The sequence below is a fragment of the Pongo abelii genome, chromosome 1 (assembly GCF_028885655.2).
Source record: "Pongo abelii isolate AG06213 chromosome 1, NHGRI_mPonAbe1-v2.0_pri, whole genome shotgun sequence".
Classification (NCBI taxonomy): Eukaryota; Metazoa; Chordata; class Mammalia; order Primates; family Hominidae; genus Pongo; species Pongo abelii.
The window spans coordinates 90,401,299-90,424,999 of NC_071985.2; the positions used below are offsets into that span (position 1 = coordinate 90,401,299).

The 23,701-nt window shown below is 44.8% G+C and overlaps 1 pseudogene; it reads left to right on the forward strand.

Annotated features, from left to right (window-relative positions):
- The first annotated feature begins 4,534 nt into the window (after positions 1–4,534).
- LOC100937399 (Fc receptor-like protein 6) lies at positions 4,535–15,285 on the forward strand (annotated as a pseudogene).
- Positions 15,286–23,701: the final 8,416 nt, after the last annotated feature.

The window sequence follows — 23,701 nt, forward strand, 5'->3', positions numbered from 1 at the left end:
CCCTAAGGGCTGTCTGCCACGGACCTCAACCCCAGATAGTACTCAGGGCCCAGTCAGAAAAACAGCAACCACACAGATATTTTAACAGGAAATGTTTAATATAGGAAATTAAATAGTTATTGGTGGACTAAAAAAAAGCAAAACAAGACAACAGTGATATAACAAAGAAAAAAGGGCAGGAAACAATCTCTCCCTCCCACCCCACTGGCTGGGGCAGTAAAGGGTTAATGAAGTCAGGGTTATCAGGACCTCCAAACTTGGAGAAAAGTCCTTAGCCAGTGAGTTAAGTCCCCCTCTGACTGATTCTGTTTATCGTGGAGGGGCCCTGCAGAGCTCAGATCTCTGTAGAGTGGGCGCTGCTTCATTCACACGGTCCTTCTGAGGAGGTGTCATGAGGCTTGTTTTGAGGGCACTAAAAGAAGCTGGTGACTGGCACAACCTGCTGCTGGGATGAAGCGCCATTCCTGGGCCTATTGCCAGGAGTAGCCAGCTGATAGGAAGGACAGTTCTTCCTTCTCTTGCCTTCCAGTCTCTCTCCAACATCCCTGTCAGAGGAACCCAACAGTGAGCAAGCTGGCAATGGAGAAATATGCTTACTAGAGTCCTGGATCTAGCATCACGAAACAAACACAAAAGGGTAGATTTAGATCCTAGAGACAATAGCTTAATAACCAGCATTTAGTAACCACCTTCCTTAGACAAGCCTGCTGAAACTTAGGTCCAGCAGAAAACCCTGGACTTCATTTTCTGGTCTAACACTGGTCATGCTTGGATTTTAGGGAATCAATGAATAAGACCTTTTTTCTTTCTTGCCTGGTTCTGAATCAAAGTTCTTGATAAAGAGAATTAGAGGGGAACTTAACTTGGCGGTTAAAGACTTTTCTCCAAGTTCATAGGTCCTGATAAACGTGATCTCATCTCCTTATTCTCAGTAGTCAAGAAGATGGTAATAAAACTATCAGCTTTATTACTAACAGAATCTGATGTCAGGCATGCACCCAAATGTGCTTGTGTTGCTAACAGCCCCTGATGTAAACTTATTGCCAAAGTGCAGGCCTCCCCTGTGGGTTCTGGGTGGAAGCATCCAGGCCCCTGAGATCAGATAAATATGCACCTCCCAGGTGGCCAGGAGATTCTAAGGAGAGACAAAGATACATCTGAATGAAGCCCACCCTTGGGGAGGAGTGCCTAGAACTGAGAGAGGTTGGTGGGGGTGGGGGGTTTCCTTGGTGGAGGTTCTTCCACTAGGGAATGTGAGGAGTGGGGAATGAGTTTTCTCAAATTGGTATACTTGAAAACATATTTGATTGCAACCTGGCTCTGGTTAGAAATGTTATAAGAACAGATTTTAAAAAAATTAGAGGTACTTTTAAAAAAGTGATAAAATACGCATAACAGAATTTACCATTTACAATGTACATTTTTAAGTGTACATTTCAGTGGCATTGAGTACATTCACGTAATTGTGCAACCATCACCACCGTCCATCTCCAGAACTCTTTTTATCTTGCCCTTTAAACTCTGTACCCATCAAAAAATTGGTCCCCAGTGACCCCTTGCCCAGCTCCTGGCAACCTTAACCTACTTTCTGTCTTTGTGAAATTGACTAGTCGAGGTACCTCATATAAATGGAGTGATACAATATTTATCCTTTTGTGTCTGGCTTTTTTGCTTAGCATTGGGTCTTCAAGGTCCATCCTTGTTGTAGTATTTATCAGAATTTCCTTCCTCTTTAAGGCTGAATAATATTCAATTGTATGTATATACCACATCCTGTTTATCCGTCTGTCAAAGGACACTGGGTTGTGTCTACCTTTTGGCTGTTTTGAATAATGCTGCTATGACACATGGGTGTACAAATATCTGTCTGTGTCCCTGATTTCAATTCTCTTGGGTATATACTCAATAACGAAATTGCTGGATCTTATGGTAATTATATTTTTAATTAGAAACACAGTTTTTAGTGGACATTGTGAGGAACATCAAGAGGTAGAGGCCAAGAACCTGTGAAATGCACATCACCCAGCCTAGAGGCCTCTTAGGTAGAAATTGCACACTTGTCCCTGAGGGCAGCACCTGTTCTTCTGCCTCTGCTGCATCTTCAGGCCTACAAAGTGGAGAATGGGCTGAGCCCACATCTCCTTTACTTTCAGGCACTGGGTGGTGAGCTCCACTCTCGAGAATAACGGCAGTGGCCAAAGTCCCTTTCAGTCCCCATAGACCCGGGCCTGTGGCTGATATACCTGAGTAAGATTCTAGAGCCCTTGAAGCTTGCCTAGCTTTGTTATTGTTGCCATCCTTTGTCATCAGTATCACTGCAGTAATTGGCAGTGGAGCCTTTCACAAGGAAGCGGACCATGTGTGCGGTCTTTAGGGACTAACAGGAGAAGGGAGTTGGGAGGTTTCTTCTGGTTTAGGGCCACTCTTGGACAGAGGGTGAATGGGCAGGGTCAGAGAAGGAAAGAAAGCAAGCTCAGTTCCTGATGGCTCCTGAGGTTCAACAGCTATAAATCCTGTGCACGGTCACCAGACAGAGTTAAATTTCCTGTTCCAAAGAGGCACCCAAATGGTAGAAGTTCAAGCACCATGGCAAACTGTTGGGTAAACATTTTGGAGCAGACGGTAGGGATTAAAGGAATAGCCACCGCATGGAGTGTACAGGTGCCCACTGAGGCACTGTGTGGGGGTGTGGTGCTCTGAACTCATTGGACATTTAAAAGAGAAAGGAGCAATTACTTCCTTCTGTCCTGGTGCAGGGGCCTGTGTTGTCTCTGAGGCCAACTGAATTCACTCTCTTGGTTTAGTTGTACCTGTCAGTCCAGAATTAATGGTGTGCTCGGGGATGTTCCTCAGTCAGCATTGTAGAAATTCAGAGCCCAGGGAGCAGATGAGTACCAGGGGTGACTGTAAAGAAGTCAATGTATGACACCACTTTCCCTAAATGTGTAGGGCTTGCTTCTAGACTGTTCTATTCAGCAACGGGTCAGAGACTAAAAAGAGCACTGTCTGAAAGAAATATAATGTGAGCAACATACGGAATTTTAAAGTTTCTAGTAGCTACACTAAAAAAAAGGTGAAATTTAATTTTAATATATTTTATTTAATTGGATGTGTTAAAAATGTTATTTCAACAAATAATTAATATTAAGATTACTGAGCTATTTTACATTCTTTGTTGTATACTCAGTATCTGAATTTTGGTGTGTTATTTTACACATACAGCATACCTCACTCAATTCAGAAAAGCCACACCTGTGTCGAATGGTCACATGTGGCTTGTGGCTACCATATTGGACAGTGCAGCTCTAAGAGATCCAAGGGTATAATAGCAAACATTTATTGAACAATTACTATTACATGTATTGAATCATTTAATAACAAGCAATACTCCAAGGCAGCTGCTATTTACTGAAGAATACAAGTGTATTCTTTGGTTTGTGGCCCTTTCCTCTGTCTTTAGGAAGCCAATAGCATAGCGTCTTCTGTCTCCAGCTCTGCTTTCCTCTCTGCTTCTGTCATCATGGGGCTGCATCCTACTTTTCTCTTAGAAGAACTCTTGTGATTACATCAAGCCTACTCTGATAATCCAGGATAATCTCCCAATCTCAAGAGCCTTAATTCAATCACATCTACAAAGTCTCTTTTGCCATGTAATAAAACATGGACAGGTGCCAGGGATTAGAATGTGGACATCTTGGGGGCCATTATTCAGCCTGCAACAGAGGGTGACTTTATTTTCACAAGCATGTAAGGAAAACTCTGAGCTGAGACTGCAGTTTCTCTACTTCCTCCTTACATCATCTGTGTAACTTGGCTCATACTGCTCTAGAAGAGACCATCTCCCCTGCTCCATCATATCTGCAGCCCTGGCTGCTGCAGGGAGAGGCACTGCCTTTCTTCTCCAGGCGTCTTTTGTTCTTCTCCCGCCCTGGCCCCTTGCTGCCATGCAGGACTCTGCTGGGAGTGACGTGGGTCTCTTTCCCTGAGAGAGCTGAAGATCTGCAAGGAGACCTTCTCCCTGCCTTTTGCTTCGCATTTTGAAGGGAGAGAGTAGACTAGCCAGAACCATTGATCAGGGAAAGCACTCTTATCCTCTTAGAAAGGACCTTAGAGATCATCTATCCCCTCCACCCCATCTCTGCCCTGCCACGAGGATTAATTGCTCTCTAAGTGCCTTGGCCAATGTTGACTTTCAACCTAAGCTTGACCTCTCAAGCAAGTTATTTCCTTCCTAGCAATAGTGTTTCAAGTGAATTCATTAAAACTTTTTAGTTGCAAGTAATAGAAACTAACTTAAATTAACTCAAGCAAAACAAAAACAAAAACAAAAACAGAAAAACCAAAAAAACAAAAAACAAAAAACAAACCAAGGAGTGGTCAGAAATCCACTTCTTGGGGGAATTTGATCTCTTGCTTTTCTTGACAACTTGAGGACCCTTTTCCTAGGAAAGGGGGGACTTTCCCTGTCCCCCTCTGACTTCCAGCACATAATCAGTGATTGTGACTCCAGTCCAGGGCCACTCAATACCCACTTATCATATGTGCTGCATTCCAACCAACAGATGAAGAGGCACAGATGGATGCCTCTTTCATCTGGTGAACTGATAGAAGTACTGTGATGAACCTCCACAGTAGAAGAAAAGAAAAAGGATGAAAGACACATGTTGCTAATTGGCCTTAAACCTCCTCTGATGGGAACAGGAGGCAGAAGCTGGTCATGAGGGTAAGTTGATAAGAGAGGAGCCTAACCGGGGTGCTAATGAATGGCCAAGATATTGGGACATAAGCCAGAAACTCTAATGTTGTTATTTTTTATTTATTTATTTATTTTTTTGAGATGGAGTCTCACTCTGTCACCAGGCTGGAGTGCAGTGGTGCAATCTCGGCTCACTGCAACCTCTGCCTGCTGGGTTCAAGCGATTCTCCTGCCTCAGCCTCCCAAGTAGTTGGGACTACAGGCATGTGCCACCACACGTGGCTAATTTTTGTATTTGTAGTAGAGATGGGGTTTCACCTTGTTGTCCAGGATGGTCTCCATCTCTTGACCTCGTGATCTGCCCACCTCCGCCTCCCAGAGTGCTGGGATTACAGGCGTGAGCCACCGCGCCCGGCCATGTCGTTATGTTTCCTGTGTGTATGCATATGTGTGTGTGTATGCACATGTACCCATATAGACATACTTAACATTACATGATGTACTATGCTAGTGTTGGAGACACAGAAATGACTTTATGCCTACCCTAAAGGCTTCCCTAAAAGACAAAGAATTGTGGGACAGTTTGATAAATGTCATAAAAGATATTAGTAAGTGCTAAAAATAACACAAAGAGAGGCATGATTTCCTCTGCTTGGGTGTGTCCAGGAAACCTCTATCGAGAAGGGAACATTTGCGTGGATCTTAATAGGAATTCAAAGATCACTGGGAGAAGTGTGTGTGTATGAGTGAGTGAGTGTGTGGCAGGAAGGGGTGATGAGAATGGAGAAAGATGTTCCAGAAAGGAGGAGTTATATGGCCACAGGCCTTGATGTGAAGTGGCATTGACGTTTAGAAGAGTGTAGATAGTTCCATGTGGCTGTCAAGATGGGGCCTTGGGTAGGGAGTAAGAGAGTGGACAGTTCAGCACAGGCTGAGTCTCAAGAGACTTAAGCTTCTAATTTATCTTGTAAGTAAACGGGCATCTTGGAAAGAATGGAAGCAGAATGTGACAAGATCAGATCTGGACTTTAGAAGAAGGAGGACTCTAACAGTGTGGAGGATGAATTGAAGGAAGGACAACTAGGGGCAGCCAGATCTGTTAAGAGAAGCAGAGGCCAAGACAAGATTAGACCTGCAGAGGCATTGTGGGAAACACCACACCTGTGAAGGATGAAGAGCGGGCAGCAGGAGTGGTCAGGAGAGACTTCAGACTGCAGTGCAGGTCAGACACCTGGGAAGGGAGAGCAGGCTGGGAAGAGGATCGGGTAGGATGATCCTCAAACTGTGGTGCAGCTCCAGGACGTCCCCACCAGGCTTAGCGTCCCAGAACAGAGCTCGCCTCTTAGCGAGGCCTCACATCAGGCACAGTGGCCTGTTTCTAGCCCTGTTTCTGGCACCTTCTGTGCTCAGTCATTGGCTGGGAGCAGCATGGGGCGGTGTGAACACCCAACACATCCAAAATGTAGCAGCAGGAGGCTGGAGGCTTCTTGCACCAGGTTCTCTTGAAGGGAGACCTGAGCACACTCCCTGCCAGCACAGAGATGCCTGCGGCAGCACAGTCTGCTCTAAGGCAGTCACGGGAGAATGGAAAGCAGATGGGAAAGAGGAGCTTGCCTTGTTTGCCAGCACCTCCTGGTCTGGGAAGGCTGTTTCCCCTCTGGCTTGTGAGGTTGCTGCCCTCGCTCCTTTCTTGGTTGGGGCCAGAAGTTGTCCTCCACTTTTCTTGAGGACATCACAGGCTTGGAAGATGCAGAAGTCAGCTCAGGCTGCTGTAACACATGGCACAGACCAGGTGGCTTAAACAACAGAAATTAATTTCCTCATATATCTGGAGGCTGGAAGTCTAAAGTCAAAGGTCAGCAGGGTTGGTTTTTTCTGAGGCCTCCCTCCTTGGCTTGCAGATGGCTGTCTTCTCCTTGTGTCTCCTCACAGTCTTCCCTCTATGTGCATCTGTGTCCTGGTTTCCTTTTCTTATAAGGACACCAATCAGAATGGATTAGGGCCCACCCTAATGGCCTTATTTTAAATTGATTACTCTTTAAAATACCCTGTCTCCAAATACAATCATATTCCGAGATACGGGGGTCAGGGCTGCAACATAGGAATTTTGGGGGCACAATTCAGCCCATCACAGAAGGTAAGAGATGTGCTGCTTCCACTGCCCTTTCACACATCGAGAGCCCTGGTCCCTTAGTGTATGCAGGCTTCTCCCTCCTGTGAGTTCTGCTTCTGTGTGTCACACAAAGAAAGTCAGGTGGGTCCAAGAGACGCCAACATGCAGAGAGTGATGGAAGAGAGCGTGGAAAGCATTAGAGAGTGAACAGTAGTAAGGCTGGGCGTGGTGGCTCACGCCTATAATCCCAGCACTTGGGGAGGCCGAGGCGGGTGGATCGTCTGAGGTTGGGAGTCCGAGACCAGCCTGACCAACATGGAGAAACCCCATCTCTACTAACAATATAAAATTAGCCGGGCGTGGTGGCGCATGCCTGTAATCCCAGCTACTCAGCAGGCTGAGGCAGGAGAATCACTTGAACCTGGGAGGCAGAGGTTGCGGTGAACTAAGATCGCACCATTACATTCCAGCCTGGGCAACAAGATTGAAACTCCATCTGAAAAAAAAAATAGAGTGAACAATAAGCATTAAATAGGGCTGAGCTCTGATGTGAGGTGAAATTAAATCCACTTTAGCCCTTGCTCCTCAGGGATCTCTGTTGCCCATCAGTGAAGGAAGTGGGTGGGCACTTGGGCAGTGAGGTTGGGTGTCTTTCTACCACCAGTCACTTTCAGCCATGAGGTAAAGGAATGAAAAGTACAAGGCTGGTGGAGGGCGTCGGGGGATGTGGCAGAGGGGAAGAGGCTGGGAAGAGGGGTCTCAGGAGGATGGGCACCGAGCCAGATGAGAAGGCGAGTCCCCCTGACAGGAGCAGGTCCAAGGGCACAGCCCACCGTGGGGAGGTGCCTGCAGCCCAGAAATCCCTCCTGGGAGTGCGTTCAGAATCATTGTTCTGTTGGCTGGAGAGGGATGAACCCTCCACAGCAGATGAAAAGGAAAAGGATGGAAGACACACGTTGCTGATTGGCCTTAAACTTCCTTTGCCTTGGTTTTGCTCAGAGCATCTCAATCTTCTCCCCCACCCTAATTTTCCTCTAACTCCCCACTCCGATTTTCTGTGCTCCATCCAGACCTGACCACCCAAAGTTTCCTAAAACGTCCTGTGATTTTCAATCTCTGAGCCAGTTCCTTCATGTACGGTTTATTAATTTATGGCTGCCTCCAAATCCCTTCTCAATGCTATTGGTGAGACCTCCAACAAGATGGGCTATCTCCCTTCTTTGAACTCTCACAGCAACCTGACACTTTGCTTTGTGTCTCCATACATATTTTGTCCTGCATGGCTATACTGTCTGGGGACAGACTGTTTTATGCAACTCTGTGTCTTCAGTTTTACTTACCACAGTGCCTTACATATAGTAGAATTAAATACATCTTTGCTGAGTTGAATTAAAGTAAAAAAAAAAAAAAAAGATTGCCTTACGTTATTTTCTCTAGGTCATTCATGGTAAAGAGTCTCGTGAAGATCTCTTCCAGTCAAGAAAATATTTTTTTGTCTACCATACTTTGACTTTTAACTATTGCCTTTTGAAGCTCAGATTGATTTAAAGCACTTGGCTTAAATGCTAAAGCTTGCACATTTGCCAACATGAGCTCATAGTTTCATCTAAGCCTGCTTACCCAAGGAGATTTACATTTTTTTCTGAACATTTATAAACATCTTAGACCAGTTTCTAAACAGAGATATGATGTGATTTCTTCTTATTTTCCTACCAGTGTTTGCATATTAAAAGAACTTCGGGAACATAGTGGCAACCAAAAAGACATCAGCGGAATTTCATGTGTGTTGGGGTGGTGTCCTAGAGAGAGGTGATTAAGAAGGGCTTTCCCAAAACAACTCAAACCGTACCACCTAGGTAGCCTTATGCTCCTCCTGCTTTGTAACCATTATTACAACCTTTCCTTACCTCCACCACTTTTGCAGGGTTTTCTGCTCATGCTAAGTGATCCACACATTCAGAAAACTGAACATCACCAAATAGAAGTTAAAATGAAACAATGCCGACAGCGTTGATGAGACACATTTAATAACATACAAAGCTAATTTAGTGCCTCATAAAGAATAAGGATAAATGGATCCCTATGCCCTCAAACAAAAAACAATCTTTATTTTCACATAGTCGAATTAAGTATTTCTGGGGCCAGTGTGGGGGAAAGATGGTATGGAATGGGAGAATCCCTCCTTCCTGCAAGAGGAGAAAGCCAGGGACTGCTCTGTCTATATTTTTACAAGGAAATTCTTCCTTCATTTCTAGTAACCAAACTCAGAGGAACCGATGTTGGGTTGGAACAAGGACTTTCTGGTGGGGAGGGCAGCTGGACTGCATAGACTTGAGGTTCCATTTTTGAGGTTCACCTTGCCTTGGGGTCTGTCCTTGGTTACCACCACTGATGTCTACCATGCTGGAGTTTGGAGAACTTTGCTTCCACTTCAGCACAGCTTGGTACCTTCAGTCAAGTTTTTATTAAAGACTAGGGAAAACAAAAGGGAAATTTAAATAAGAAAAGAGTGCCAGGAATCTGTCTTATAAGATACAGTTTATGCATCCTCATCTGTCTCCCTTCTTAGTTGCTGGCCTGTCTGGATGCCATCTTAGCATCTGTGACCCAGGTGGCTACATTTGTCCATCTACCTACCTTAAGGTAGAGCCAGGTTCTGGAGATATTAGGAAATCTTCCTATGTGCCTGAGACCCACCTCATCAGATCTGGAGTCCTGTCTAAAGCCATCCTTTTCCTAACAACCCCAAAGTCAAGGTCTCCTTTATGAAGTTCCCCACCCCTGCCTACCTCTCCCACCCCTAAGTCTTGTCCTGCCTGCTTCTTCTTGGAGGATGAAGTGGTTGTCACTGAGGTCTCACCTGGCCCTTTTGTCTTGTTCCTCCTGAAGTGGGGAGGGGTATGACATGGGCTCACTCTGTGGAGACCCTAAAGCCAGGATGGCCAGGATGCAGTGCAGAAATGTTCCTATGGAACTTGATAGGAACTATGACTTGGTGGGGTGGGGCAGTGGTGGGGGCTGGCAGTTTTTAAATCTGTGTAGGAAGAGGGAGGAAGAAAGGCCACAGATCCTACTGTATGCACCAGTCCCACTTCTAACCACTCTTTCTGTCAGGAGGTCCTTATTATCTAATCTCACCCTCTCCCTTTTCCCCATGGCAGGTCCCTGTGATGGAAAGTTTGGCGAGCCTTTGATCTCATGTTCCTGCATGTCTCCATGAGTACGCCTATGTTCATGTCCCATTCTGATCATTCGGGTTGTTTGGAAATGTCTGTCTGAAGGGACAGCTGTCTGGCTGAGGTGTAGATGGCTGGCTCCATCTTACTGAGCTCAGGCTTCTGTGCCTGTCTGCACAGGGCTGTGGTCTGGGTCTAGGCGAGAAAGACTCAGGGTCCTCTCCCTCCCCAGTTCCTGGTGGCAAATATCTATGCCTGGTCACATTCCGCTTTTCTTTGGTCATTTTCTTCCATTTACACCAGGCTTCTCTACTGAGTGAAGTTCTAGCCCTACCAGCAGTAGCTGAAGGATGCTGTCACTGGCCCTATAGAGAGCTAATCCTGCAGGGACATGACTAATCTTTCCTATAACTGGGGAGATGGTGTGGGAGGAGGGTAGAAAAGAGACAAGAACCAACTTCTAGCAGAAAACTCTTCTTTTTCTCCTGAAGTAAAGACTACATCTGCTAACCTCACGTCTTCCAGTACTACCTGGGAACTCAGACTGTAACTACAAGGATATCAACTCAGCCATTCTCTGTCTCTCTCTAATCTTCTGCCTTCAACAAAAATGCAGGACTAGGGAAAGCAAAAAGGAAACTTAAAAAAGAAAAGAGTGCCAGGAATCTGTCTTATAAGATACAGTTTATCCTTCCTCATCTGCCTTTCTTCTTAATTCCTGACCTGTCTGGATGTCATCTTAGCATCTGTGACCCAGGTAGCTACACTTGTCCATCTACCTACCTTAAGCTAGAGCCAGGCTCTGGTGAGATTAGGAAATCTTCCTGGTCACGTTGTTCATCTTTTCACCTACTCTTCCCCTAGCTACAATCTTCTTTTCTTTTCCTTCTTTCTCTTTCTTTCTTTCTCTTTGTTTGTTTGTTTGTTTGTTTGTTTCTTTCTTTCTTTCTTTCTCTCTTTATCTTTTTTTCTTTCTTCCTTTCTTTCTCTTTTTTTAGAGAGATGGGGGTCTCAATATGTTGTCCAGGTTGGACTCAAACTCCTGGGCTCAAGGAATCCAAATAGGACTATGGGTGCTTGGCTCTGGATTCTTGATACTGTCTTCTACTCTTTACCTCCTCCCAACCATTCCCATTGTATGCTGAGAAACCCAGTTCCTTAGAATCTTCAGTTGCAAGGAATGGATCCATTCTCAGGTAGCGTCAAGAAAGAGAGGTTTATTGAAAGCTATATGGGGAAATAAAGAAGATTGGAATATTTTATTTAATCTAGCTTTTTAATTGAAACATATATGTGAATATAGTAAAAGCATTAAGTTTTTTAAAAAAGAACCAAGAAGCACATTGTGAAAATTATTTCTCCCTCACACTAGCCCATGAGTTGGTTACCCAGTCTTCCCTTATATTCTAAACATTTTATATGCATATGCAAGCATACATATGTGTGTGAATATGTATGCATGTTTCTTTTTATATACAAATGGAGGTGCACTCTACACATGGCCTCACACGTTGCTTTTAGTGTTTTTCACTAACACTTTATCTTGGCCTCATTCCATATAGGTATTTATGGATCTACCTTGTTCTTTCTCATGGCTATGTTATATTTCATTATATGGCTGGACCATAATTTATTTAACAAATTCCTTATTAATAACCATCTTAGTTGTTTTTACCCTTGTGCTATTTTAAGCCATATATATTATATAGATATTCTTTATATATAAAAAGCAACAGGGTAAAAACAACTTACACACACACACACACACACACACACACTACAATCTGTACTCCTTCCTTGAGTTCTGGAGTGCTCCATCCACACAGCTGGCTTCAAGCACCACCAAATGTAAATGACTCCCAAGTCTCTATCTCCAGCCCAGAACTGATCCTGAAGTTACATATAGACTTTAACTGAAGGATATCTCCACCTGGCCATGCCAAGAACGTGTCATCTGAAGATGGACACATTTTAACTTACATTTTCCTACAGATCAGTGTCTTGTCCTCAATTTCCTATTATCCTGAATTCCTCCTTCTCTTTTGCCCCTCACTCTCATCAGATCTTCAAGTCTGTATCATCAAGTCTTATAGATTCTACCTCCTTAGTGTCACTCAGATCTATGCCCTCCTTTTCACCTCACTGCCATTGTTTCAGCTGACACCTCTCTCTGTTGCCCAGGCAATTGCAATAGGCTCAGTCTTTTTCTCACCCCGTTCTGATCATTCTTTACTTGGCAGCCATCAGATCTCGAATGCAAGTTTTATTCAATTACTCCCAATTTCAGATCCCTCCTTTCCTTTCCCACTGCTCTGGTGTAATTTGAGTTCATCTGATTACTGCCTCCCCGGGCTTATTTCTTAGCACACCCTCTTCACAGCCTGCCTCTCCAGCCATGCCACATTCCACCAATTCCCAGACTACTCCTAGCTGTGTCCTCGCTCATGTGGCTACATCTTGAAACAGCCTCTCCCTACATCTCCCTTATACTGAATACTTATCTTGCAAGATGAGGTAAAGGCAACCTCACCTCTTTGGGTGTCCTCCCCAGGTAGAACTAAGCAGTTCCTCTCTGTGCCCCCTCTGTCACACTTGTCACACTTTGTCTCTTTTTTTTGCTTTCTACACTGTGAACTAGCATATACCTGAGGGCCTGGCATATAGAGGTGCTCAATAAAGGATTGATGAATGAATAAGTCAATGAATGAATAACAAATAAATCCTGCTTCTCTGCCTTCCATTGAATCAGTACCTTTGTTAAAGAGATGAAATCTCTGACATACATATGAGTATTGAGACTCCCAGGGAGTTATCTATGTTACTGCTTGGGGAAGGAGTTCAGACCACACTTGGAAACCCAAGTGCTCTGTGGTTGGTGGTAATAGAGAAACCAGGTTTGAACACCCAGGCCTATGCTCAGGGACCTTGTGAGCCTCATAAGTTCCAGGAGTGATGGAAGGTGCCTATGGTCCAGGAAGAGGCTGATTACATCTGTGTTCTTCTTGCTCATAATGGGAATGAGAAGGGAACTCTTCCATGAACCCCATTTCTGCCATCCTTCATCATGATCCTCAGGCCTGACTCCCAGTGATGGCTGTTGGCTCTTGAGGCTACCTGACCTGTGGGAGATTCCTTACCTGGGGAGAGACCCTTGTCCTGCCCAATCAGGACAGAGAACGTAAGTTCAGGATGAGAACAGACAGGACAGGGCCTCTGCATGGCTGGGGTGGAAACTGAATCCCCTACTGGGGATCGGTATTGGTGTGGGGCATCGATGGAGTCTGGACCTCCGGGAGCCTTTAAGGAGGAAGGTAGGAGCGAGCCAGATCAGGCTCCTTCAATCCCTGGATTCTCAAAGGTCCGGACCTGGAGCTGTCACTGGAGGTGGGGACTATTGGGTCAGCCTGGACTGGGGCAGCATGTGAAGTGTGGAGAAATTGGAATCTGTTCGGGAGGAATAAGATAGCTATATAATTGGGATGATTCCAGCTGGAACCAAACATATCAATGGGGAAGAAAACCCAATATATGGTAGGATCAGGGAGAGAGAAAAAGGGAGAAGAAAAGGGAAAGGATAGAGGCAGATGGGAAGAGAAGAGGAAGGAGAGAAGGAAAGGGAGGAGAGGGAGGAAAGGAAGTCCAGGTCCTGCCCTTCTCTGGTCAGCATGAAGGACTGGAGACAGTGACACTGCACCAGTACCATCCAAGGGCCTCCATCCCCAGCAGAGGCCTTAGGCTGGAGGACAAAGGGAGAGAAGTGACTGATGGGACCTGCAGCTCCAGGGCTGCCCTGTTCCTCTGTCTCACAGCCTGGCTGTACCTCCAAGCCTGGCCAAACTCTGTGTTTGAAGGAGATGCCCTGACTCTGCGATGTCAGGGATGGAAGAATACACCACTGTCTCAGGTGAAGTTCTACAGAGATGGAAAATTCCTTCATTTCTCTAAGGAAAACCAGACTCTGTCTGTGAGAGGAGCAACAGTGCAGAGCCATGGCCAGTACAGCTGTACTGGGCTGGTGATGTACATTCCACAGACATTCACACAAACTTCAGAGACTGCCATGGTTCAAGTCCAAGGTAAGTCACCAGCTTGGGAGTTTGTGGGGCAGGAGGTGCCTCTCAGGGGTCCCGTCTCCAGAGATCAGTAGCTCTCTGGACAGGACCCCTGTCTCTGGCTGCCCCTTATGCTGGGCCAATGTGTGGGGCCCCGAGGTTTCCCAAGATGTTGTCTCAATACCCCCCTCTCCCCACCATGGGGCACACATGGAGCCAGGGGAAGGAGGGGGGAGATTCCTGGGAGGGGGGCACTGGGAAGAGCCTGGACCAGTCCAGGCTGTGTGGGAGTCTGGCTGTGTTCAGAGCTTGTTCAGGGCCTGGCTGTGTTCTGAGATTGTGGGTGAGGACAAGAGGACAGGTCTTGGTGATGAAACTGCCTCCCATCAGGGTTCCCAGGCTGCAGCCCGGGATGAGTACAAGCTCAGGCCTCAGCCTCCTGGGGCTTTATCCACCAGGACTCCCCTCCTGAGCCCTGGGCCTGCATCTCCCCAGAGCGGTTCCAACCTCCTGTACTGAGTGCTGCCCCCTCTCCTGAGCTCTGAGAGGGAAGCCTGGTTACCCTGAGATGTCAGGCAAAGCTGCACCCCCTGAGGTCAGCCTCGAGGCTTCTCTTCTCCTTCCACAAGGATGGCCACACCTTGTAGGTCAGGGGCCCTCACCCAGAACTCTGCATCCCAGGAGTCAGGGAGGGAGACTCTGGGCTTTACTGGTGTGAGGTGGCCCCTGAGGGTGGCCAGGTCCAGAAGCAGAGCCCCCAGCTGGAAGTCAGAGTGCAGGGTAAATGAGCGAGGGAGTGGCGATGCCCCCAGGGGTCTGGGCATCATGCAGTGGGACCCCCTGGGAGGAGAGGAGTTGTGGGAAGTGTCCCCAGGAGAGCAGGGAGCCAGGGTCCTGGGTGGTCAGGCTGAGCTTCCCATCCCATGTGTGTCCCAGCTCCTGTGTCCCGTCCTGTGCTCCACTCTGCACCACGGGCCTGCTGACCCTGCTGTGGAAAATGTGGTATAGCTCCTCTGTGAGGCCCAGAGGGGCTCCCCTCCAATCCTGTACTTGTTCTACCTCAATGGAGAGATCTTGGGTATCTGTCCTGGGGGTCACTCAGCTCCCCATGGTGGAGCTGTTTCCCTCTTGTTCCCAGTGAAGTCAGAGCAGGATGCTGGGATCCCATCCTGCAAGACTGAGAACAGCATCTCCAGAGAGAGGAGTGAGCCCAAAAGCTCTCCCTTGTTGGTGCATCTTGTCTTTTAACTGGGTTCTGAGCCCTGGAGGCTAGGATAATGGTTTAGTCATCACTGCACCCTCAGCAGCCTGGCATGGAGTGAGGGGAGCTTGGAGGAGGCAGATGTGTGAAGGGAGAGGAATCTCAAGCGTTAGGAAAACAAGGGCAACAGGGCCCAAGCAGTGAGATATGTCTCCTTTTCACAACCACAGAAGTTGTGGATCCTTCCAGAGAACTGGTTTCCTGTGGTCTCACCAACACTGAGCCTTCTAGCTCTTGGCCTAAGACATAGGCAACTTCTCTCCTGCAGTGAGGCTGTAGGGTGTGTGTGAGGGGCGAGGCGGGGGCCAGAGCTAGAAGCACACACAGGGCATGAATAGAGAGGTGGAAGGAGCTGGAGTCTTATGTGCTTGTGGGCTTGGGAGACCTACAGGAGCCCAGAATCCTCAGCTTGGCCCTCATGACTCTCCAAGCTCTCTGGGCACCCTCCCCCGAGGCTTGTCTACGTCTCCTGCTTCCCGTTTGCTGCTGGGGTAAGCCATTGACATGGGTCTGTATGCTGTTCTGCAGAGGGAGCTCCGTGGCCTTCAGACCAGTTTTTTTTGTTTTTGTTTTTTGTTTTTGGTGGTGGGGGCAGGGGGGCAGTCACAGGCCTCTGAGTTCCCCAGGACTCCTCAGAGTGCCAGGGGAGAAACAATAGCTGTTTTGTCCAGATGCAGCCTGAAGATTCACAAAAGTAGCTCTAAGGGCCTGGGTGTCAACTGTGACCCTGACCCTGCATCCTTACCAAATGGTCCTGCAAAGCTGCCAGGACTCCCACTTTCTACTGCACGTCCTAACCTTCTATGCCTGGGAATCTTATCCAATAAAATGAGGTGACAGAATGAGTCCAAGTCAGCCTTGATGTGCGTGAGCATCTCTGTACCTTCCTTGGTCTCAGAGGACACTATGTGATACCTCTCCTCACCTCACTCAGAGCTGGGTGGCACCCTTAACCCCCCTTCTCCAACCCAGGGTACCAGCTTATAAAGCGGCTCAACGGTTATGAGCACAGAGGGTCCCTGCTAGAATCCTTCACCATGGACTTCTCCCTGAGGGACCTTGTTCTCCAGCAGTGTCATTGTCAGTGCAGGGCAGGATTGAGGAGTCCGGTTTGATTGGTTGGTTTGTTCCTTACTTCCTTCCTTCTCGTTGCCTTGTTCTAAAGATGAATTTTCATTGCCTAGCGAAGAATCAGCCTTTCCCAAAGAGAGGTCTGGCCTTTGCCCTCCACTGTGGGCTGCCGATCTCTAGGCCCCAGAATGCCATGCCTGATAAGAGTGTCTTTGTTTGTCTAGGGGCCTTGGCCATCAGACAGTTCAACAGTGTGATTTATGATGAGGGATTTATGCCAAGCACTATCATTTCTACCTCCAGAGGGACTGGAGAACAAAGGTGTCAGCCTGACCTTTGGAAGGGCCGGTGACTGACAGTCAGCCACGTGGGCAGTGTGTGATTTAGTCCTAGTAAAAACTCCGAGGCTTAGGCGAGTTTTCCTGGTTGGAAATATTGTGTGTGTATTGTTACACACTGATGCCAGAAGAGTACCTTGTCCTAACCCCATGGGAAAGGACGTACTTAGTACTTCCCTGGACTCTGTGCACTTCTTTCCTAGGCTCATTTTAATATGTGTCCTTCCTCTACAATAAGACATAACCATGAATATAACAGCTTTCATTGTATTCTGTGAATCCTTCTAGCAAATTATTAAAACTGAGGGTAGTTTTTGGAACTCCTTGAACTTGCATTTGGTGGTATCAGAAGTGAGGGCTGTCCTGTGTAGACTGTATTGTTTCTGACTGTACACTTGACTAAACTCTCACACACGTCTTACAAAAGGTACACACTGTCGCAAGATAAAATACTAGTTAGGAAGATGAGGTTAGAAGAAAGTAGGGTAGGAAAATAAGTTGCAGCAAGGAACAAGCTCAGTATGCAAACTATGCTTTAGTGTTCTATCCATGGCTATGGGAGGGCTACAAATGCAGCTTTCTGCTTTCCAGCAGCAACTCCAAGACGACAATAAAGTCTACTGTAAAATCACAGGGCTGCTCAGAGAAATGGCCCTGCTGTTCCTACCACTGGGAGGCATTTTTTCTCAGGAAAACACTGTGCGATGATAATGAACAGCATCTTTAGCCTTATCTTTTCCATAGCCCCTCTGAATATTCCTGCTTTATAACACTCTTTGACACAGGCCATGGTCATTGATTGCAACAAAGCATTTCAGGGGAGCAAGTCTGCACTATCCTCATATGAGGTGGCTTGGGTTTTATCTTTCTAATCATTCAGCTAAACCCAGGTTAGTGATTCTCAATGGAGGCAGAAAGCCCAACTTTAAGGACCTCTGCCAGAGTGAGCCATGATTACATATAGGAGCATATGGCAGCTTTTGTGGTTTTAAGGCTACACAAAAGGTGATAAACACTATTTTATTTATTTATTTATCTATTTTATTTTATTTATTTATTGAGAAGTGTCTTGCTCTGTCACCCACACTGGAGTACAGAGGTGCGATCACGGCTCACTGCAGTCTCCACTCCCCCTTCACCCCCGGGCTCAAGTGATCCTCCCACCTCAGCCTCCTGAGTAGCTGGGACTACAGAAGTGCACCAGTGCACCACTATGCCCAGCTAATTTTGTATTTTGGGTAGAGACAGCGTTTTGCCATGTTACCCAGGTGAGACTTGAACTCCTGGGCTCAAGCAATCTGCTTGCCTTGGGCTCCCAAAGTGCTGGGATTACAGGCATGAGCCACCGCACCCGGCTAATAAACACTATTTTAAAGGATTTTGAGTGGGGTGTGGGAATGTGTTTTTAAGGAAAATATTCCTCTCCCCGTCCAGGAAATATTTTCATAAACCCAATATGTAACTAGGTGAAAATCCAGCTATTCTAGTTGAAATGGAGATGAAAGTCCAGGAATTACACCTGCCAATGCTGCCCCATTGTTTTGCCCATCTGCAATCCCCGAGCAGAGGGGCTCCCTAGAACCCTTAAGGCTCCAAGGCATTGCCTTGGGGTTTAAGCAAAGTGCTGAGATGGGATACTCCCTCCAGCTTCTACAAGAATAGTTTATTTTTTATCATATTGAGTTTCTTGTAATATTTCCATTGAGGAAAGTTTGCATGGATTTTTTTTTTTTTTTTTTTTTTTAAGTTCAGCAGCCACTGTTCTAGAGGAAGGACTTAGCTGCATAGCCTTTGGGTAATACCTCATCAGGTGAGCTTGGGAAAATAAAGAGTTAGGGACTATACTCCTTCCCCCCTTATCCATCCCCCCAGGCAGCTATCCACAGTCAGCGAAATTGGCTATCCCTAGTGCTAGAAATTGTCCGTCATAGAAAACTTCTCTCCACCTCTTCTTCCTCCATCCAGAGAGTTGTTGGAGTGGTTGCTCCTTGACCCTCCACTTCTCCTTCTGTTTTCCATTTCCTCTTCTAGTAGTTTGAGGGGGAATCCCCAAGCTCTTCCTTACCTCTTCTTCTTCTTCTTCTTTTTGAGATGGAGTCTACTGCAACCTCTACCTCCTGGGTTCAAGTGGTTCTCCTGCCTCAGCCTCCCGAGTACAGGCGCCTGCCTCTACACCTGGCTGATTTTTGTTTTTTTAGTAGAAACGAGGTTTCACCATGTTGGCCAGGTTGGTTTCGAACTCCTGACCTCAGGTGATCCACCTGCCTCAGCCTCCCAAAGTATTGAGATTACAGGCGTGAGCCACCATGCCCGGGCCTTCCCTACCTCTTAACCATTTCCATAGACTAGAAGAAAATGTCTCCATTGTTGGTGTGCTGCTACCAGGCTTCTTTCCTCTCAGAGGAAGAAACCTCTCAGACATAGGAAATACTGCCTCACAATCCAATGACTCAAACTCCAAGCCGCCTTCAATGTTCCAGGGTCAGAATCCCAGACAGTCCCTCTCTCCCCTACAAAGAAGGATTTGACCATGAGAGAAGAGTACCATGGGTGCCACAAAACTGTTGTAACTGGCAGGGTATTTGCGGAACTTGATAGGGAAGAGAGAGGATTTTGCATGTGATAATGGAAAATATTTAATGGGAAGGAGAGGAGTGAGTAGCCCTGAGAAAAGAGAAAATCAGATTGTCTTTTGAGTCTCCAAGTGCTAAGTAAATACTTGGTATATCAGAGATGAGGCATGCACGTTATCCCTAAAGAATTACAAAAATGAGATGGGGTGGTGTGAACAGCTCTCAAAAGAGTAAGTATGAGAGAATGTACCTCAACACAATAAAATCCATATACAACAAGCCCACAGCTAATATTATACTCAATGGAGAAAAGTTGAAAGCTTTTCTTCAAATATCAGAAACATAACAAGGATGCCCACTTTCACTACTCGTTTTCAACGTAGTTCTCGAAGTCCTAGCCAGAGCAATTATTCAAGAGAAAGAAATAAAAGCCATCTTAATAGGAAAGGAAGAAGTGAAATTGTCTTCATTTGCTGATGAAATGATCTTATATATATAAAAAACCCTAAAAATCAAAAACCCTTAGAACTGATAAATTCCATAAAGTTGCAGGATACAAAATCAACATATAAAAATTAGTAGCATTTCTGTATGTTAATAACAAGCTATCCAAAAAGAAAATTAAGAATGATCCCATTTACAATAGCAACAAAAGATAAAATAAAATAGTTAGATGTAAATTTAACTAAGGAGGTGAAAGACTTATATACTGAAAACTATAAAACACTAATGAAAGAAATAGATGAAAACACACATAAATGGCAAGATATTCCATGTTCATGGATTAGAAAAGTTAATACTGTTATAATGTCCATATTAACCCAAAACAATCTACAGATTCAAGGCAATCTCTATTAAAATTCCAATGTCACTCTTCACAGAAATAGAAAAAAATCCTTAAGTTCGTAGGGAACAACAAAAGACCACAAGTGGCCAAAACAATTCTGAGCAAAAATAATAAAGCTGGAGGCATCACACGACCTGACTTTAAAGTATATTATAAGGCAATTGTAATCAAATACTGGCATAAAAACAGATCCATCAACCAATGCAACAGAAGTAAACCAATGCATTTATAGTTGATCGATTTTTGACAAAGGTTCCAAAAGCCTACCATGAGGAAAGGACAATCTATTCAATAAATGGTATGGGAAAACTGGTTATCCATATGCAGAAGAATGAAATTAGATCTTTATCTTACACCATGCATAAAAATCAACTCAAGGGAGGGATAGCATTAGGAGAAATAACTAATGTAAGACAAGTTGATGGGTGCAGCAAACCAACATGGCACATGTATACCTATGTAACAAACCTGCATATTGTACACATGTACCCTAGAACTTAAAGTATAATAAAAAAAAACTCAGAATGGGAAAGACTTTAATGTAAGACTGGACACTATAAAACTACTAGAAGAAAGCATAAGGGGAAACCCTCATTACATTGGTCTGGACAAGAATTTTTTGGATTTGACTCTGACACCTCAGGTAACAAAAGCAAAAATAAACAAATGGGATTGCATAAAACTAAAAAGTTTATGCATAGCAAAACAAAAATTAAAACAAACAAAAAAACAAAAACAACAAAGTGAAGAGACCCACAGAATGGGAAAAAATATTTTCAAACTCTACATCTGATAAGGAGTTAAATCCAAAATATATAAGGAATCCAAACAACTCATTAGCAAGAAAACAAGTAACTTGATTAAAAAATGGGCAAATGACTTGAACAGACACTTCTCAAAAGAAGGCATACAAATGGCTAACAGGTTCATTAAAAAATGCTCAGCATCAGTAATCACTAAGTAAATGCAAATTAAAACCACAATGAGGTATCACCTCACACCTGTTAGAATGGCTTTTATCAAAATGATAAAAGATAATGTGTTGATGAAGACACAGAAAAAAGGGAACACTTGTACACTGTTAGTAGGAGTGTAAATTAGTACAGCTGTTATGGAAAACAGTATGGAGGTTCCTCAAAAAACTAAAAATGTAACTTCCATATGATCCAACTATCCCACTTCTGAGGATATATCCAGAGGAGTTAAAATGACTGTGTTGAAAGGATATCCCTTTAACATGAACTCCCATGTTTATTGTAGCATTATGTACAATAGCTAAGATGTGGACTCAATCTAAATGTTCATCAGTGGATAAATAGATAAAGAAAATGAGGTGTGTACACACAATGGAATACTAATCAGCCTTTAAAAAGAATGAAATTCTGTCATTTTGGACAACACAAACGAATCTAGAGGATACTATGCTAAGTGAAATAAGCCAGGCACAGAAAGATAAATACTGCATGATCTCATTTAGATGTGGAATATAAAAAAAGTTGAATTTGTAGAAGAATAATGGATCCCAAAGGCAGTGGGCAGAGGAGGAGTGAAGGAATGGGGAATTACTGGTCTGAGGGTACAAAGTTTCAGCTAAACAAGAGGAATAAGTTTTGAGATCTACTGCACGGCAGGATGACTGTAATCAATAATAACATGTTGTATATTTCAAAATAACTAAGAGTGTAATTTCAAATATATCACCACAAAAATATCAAGGAAGTGAAGTGATGGATATGTTAATTAGCTTGATTTAATCAGTCAGAATTGTAGACATATATCAAAACATCACATTGTACTATATAAATGTAATATAATTATGATTTGTTAATTAAGCATAATTTATATCTTTTTAAAAAGAAACATTTTAATGTGGGGGCTAAGGAAAGTGAATAGCCCTGGAAAAGGAGAAAATGAGATTGCCTTCTGAGTTCCAAAATATTAAGACAATACTTAATAGATCAAAGATGAGGTATGCAAATTATCCCTAATGACACAAATAATCAAATGAAGGTACGTACCTTATTAGAAAAATGAGATGGGTGGTGTGGGCCCATTGCAAAAGGAGAGTCACAGAAGTACACACCCTGACAGTGCCTATTCAAGTTCTGTCTGGGGACTCTGTCAGCCAGACGCAGTATCCAGGCAACCTCACAGAAGGAGCCTCGCTGGAGATGGACACCATAGATTGTCATCAGAGTGTTGAATCTTAGCTCATCTCCTTTCCTCTAGCACCATGTTCCCTAGGCAGCCTTCCGTTGACAACTCCCCAAACTAACTGTGTACAGGGAGGGAATGTCAGGGCGATGGAGCTGCAACTGGCCTATTTATTCAGAACACGCTAACCAAAGTAGGCTTCTTGCCCCCATCCCTTGGTGTTCCTTTATCCTGCCTTGTTTTTCCTCACAGTACTTTATCAAGTGTTCTGATCAGACGGTACAGATCTGTTTGTTGCGTATTGCTTTCCCCCAACCTTGACTCTGACAATAATGTAAGCTTCAAGTTTTCCTGTTCACTGCTGTGTCCCACACCTAGAACAGTGCCTGGCATTTAATTGAAGCTTGATAAATAATTGTAGGATGAATGGCTAATTTTATATGTCAGTTTGATGACATCTCTGATAAAATGAGGCAGCATTCCAGATTCTGATCAACTCTGGGACATTGATGAGTTAGAATTTGAGCCTGTATTGTGAAAAGTGCTGAATTAACTAAGAAAAATGGCATCGTGTGCAGACCCGTCTGGGTGGCCCAGGGCTTCCCTCAAGCCACTCCCCTCTGTTTCCTTTGTGCTTTCTTTGTGTGCCTCCAGTCTCAAATACAAATTAATAACAGCAAAGGAATACAAATACAAATTATTGATGACAACAATAATAATAACACTGAGGGCTTTCTATATGCCAGATATAGTTTTGTTACTTATCAAATTTGTTTAATCAAGTAAAATCCTGCCAACAAGACACTGGGAGACCTGAGTTTTGGCCCCAGGTTTGCTGTTAAACTGTGACCTTGAGAAAGTCTCTCCACCACCCTGAACCTCTGGTTTTTGTTTGTTGTTTGTTTGCTTTTTAGTTTTTAATTTGTGAAATAAAGGGTTGGACAAGATCCGTAGATTCTAAACTTTTTTCTTTTAGCAAGAGCACCCTATTTTCAAATAAGTTCTGCATCAGAACTCCCTGTGTGAAAAGATAAAAGCAGGCTGTCTGTGGTTGAAGCTCCCTGGCTTTGCACCTGCTTCCCTGCGGCAGTCCTTGAGACAGCTCCTCAGAAAGCCCAGGAGAACAGATTAAAAGCTCCTGGAGCCCCTCTCATGTTCTCCAAAGGCCAGACCAAGAATGAAGCAGAGTGTTGTTTCATGGCTTTACTTAGGGGGAAAGAAACCCTTTGTGATTGGAAACAAAAGATATCACTGGCTGGGGAACTTCCTCTCTGCTCCAACAGAACAGAAGAGCAGGTGAAGTGAAGTGATTCCCAAACTTTAGCTTAGAGTAGAATCACCGGGGGACCTTGATAAGCAGGTGGATTCACAGGCCACACTCTGCTTTCTCCCATCATGACTCAGTGGGTCCAAATCAGCA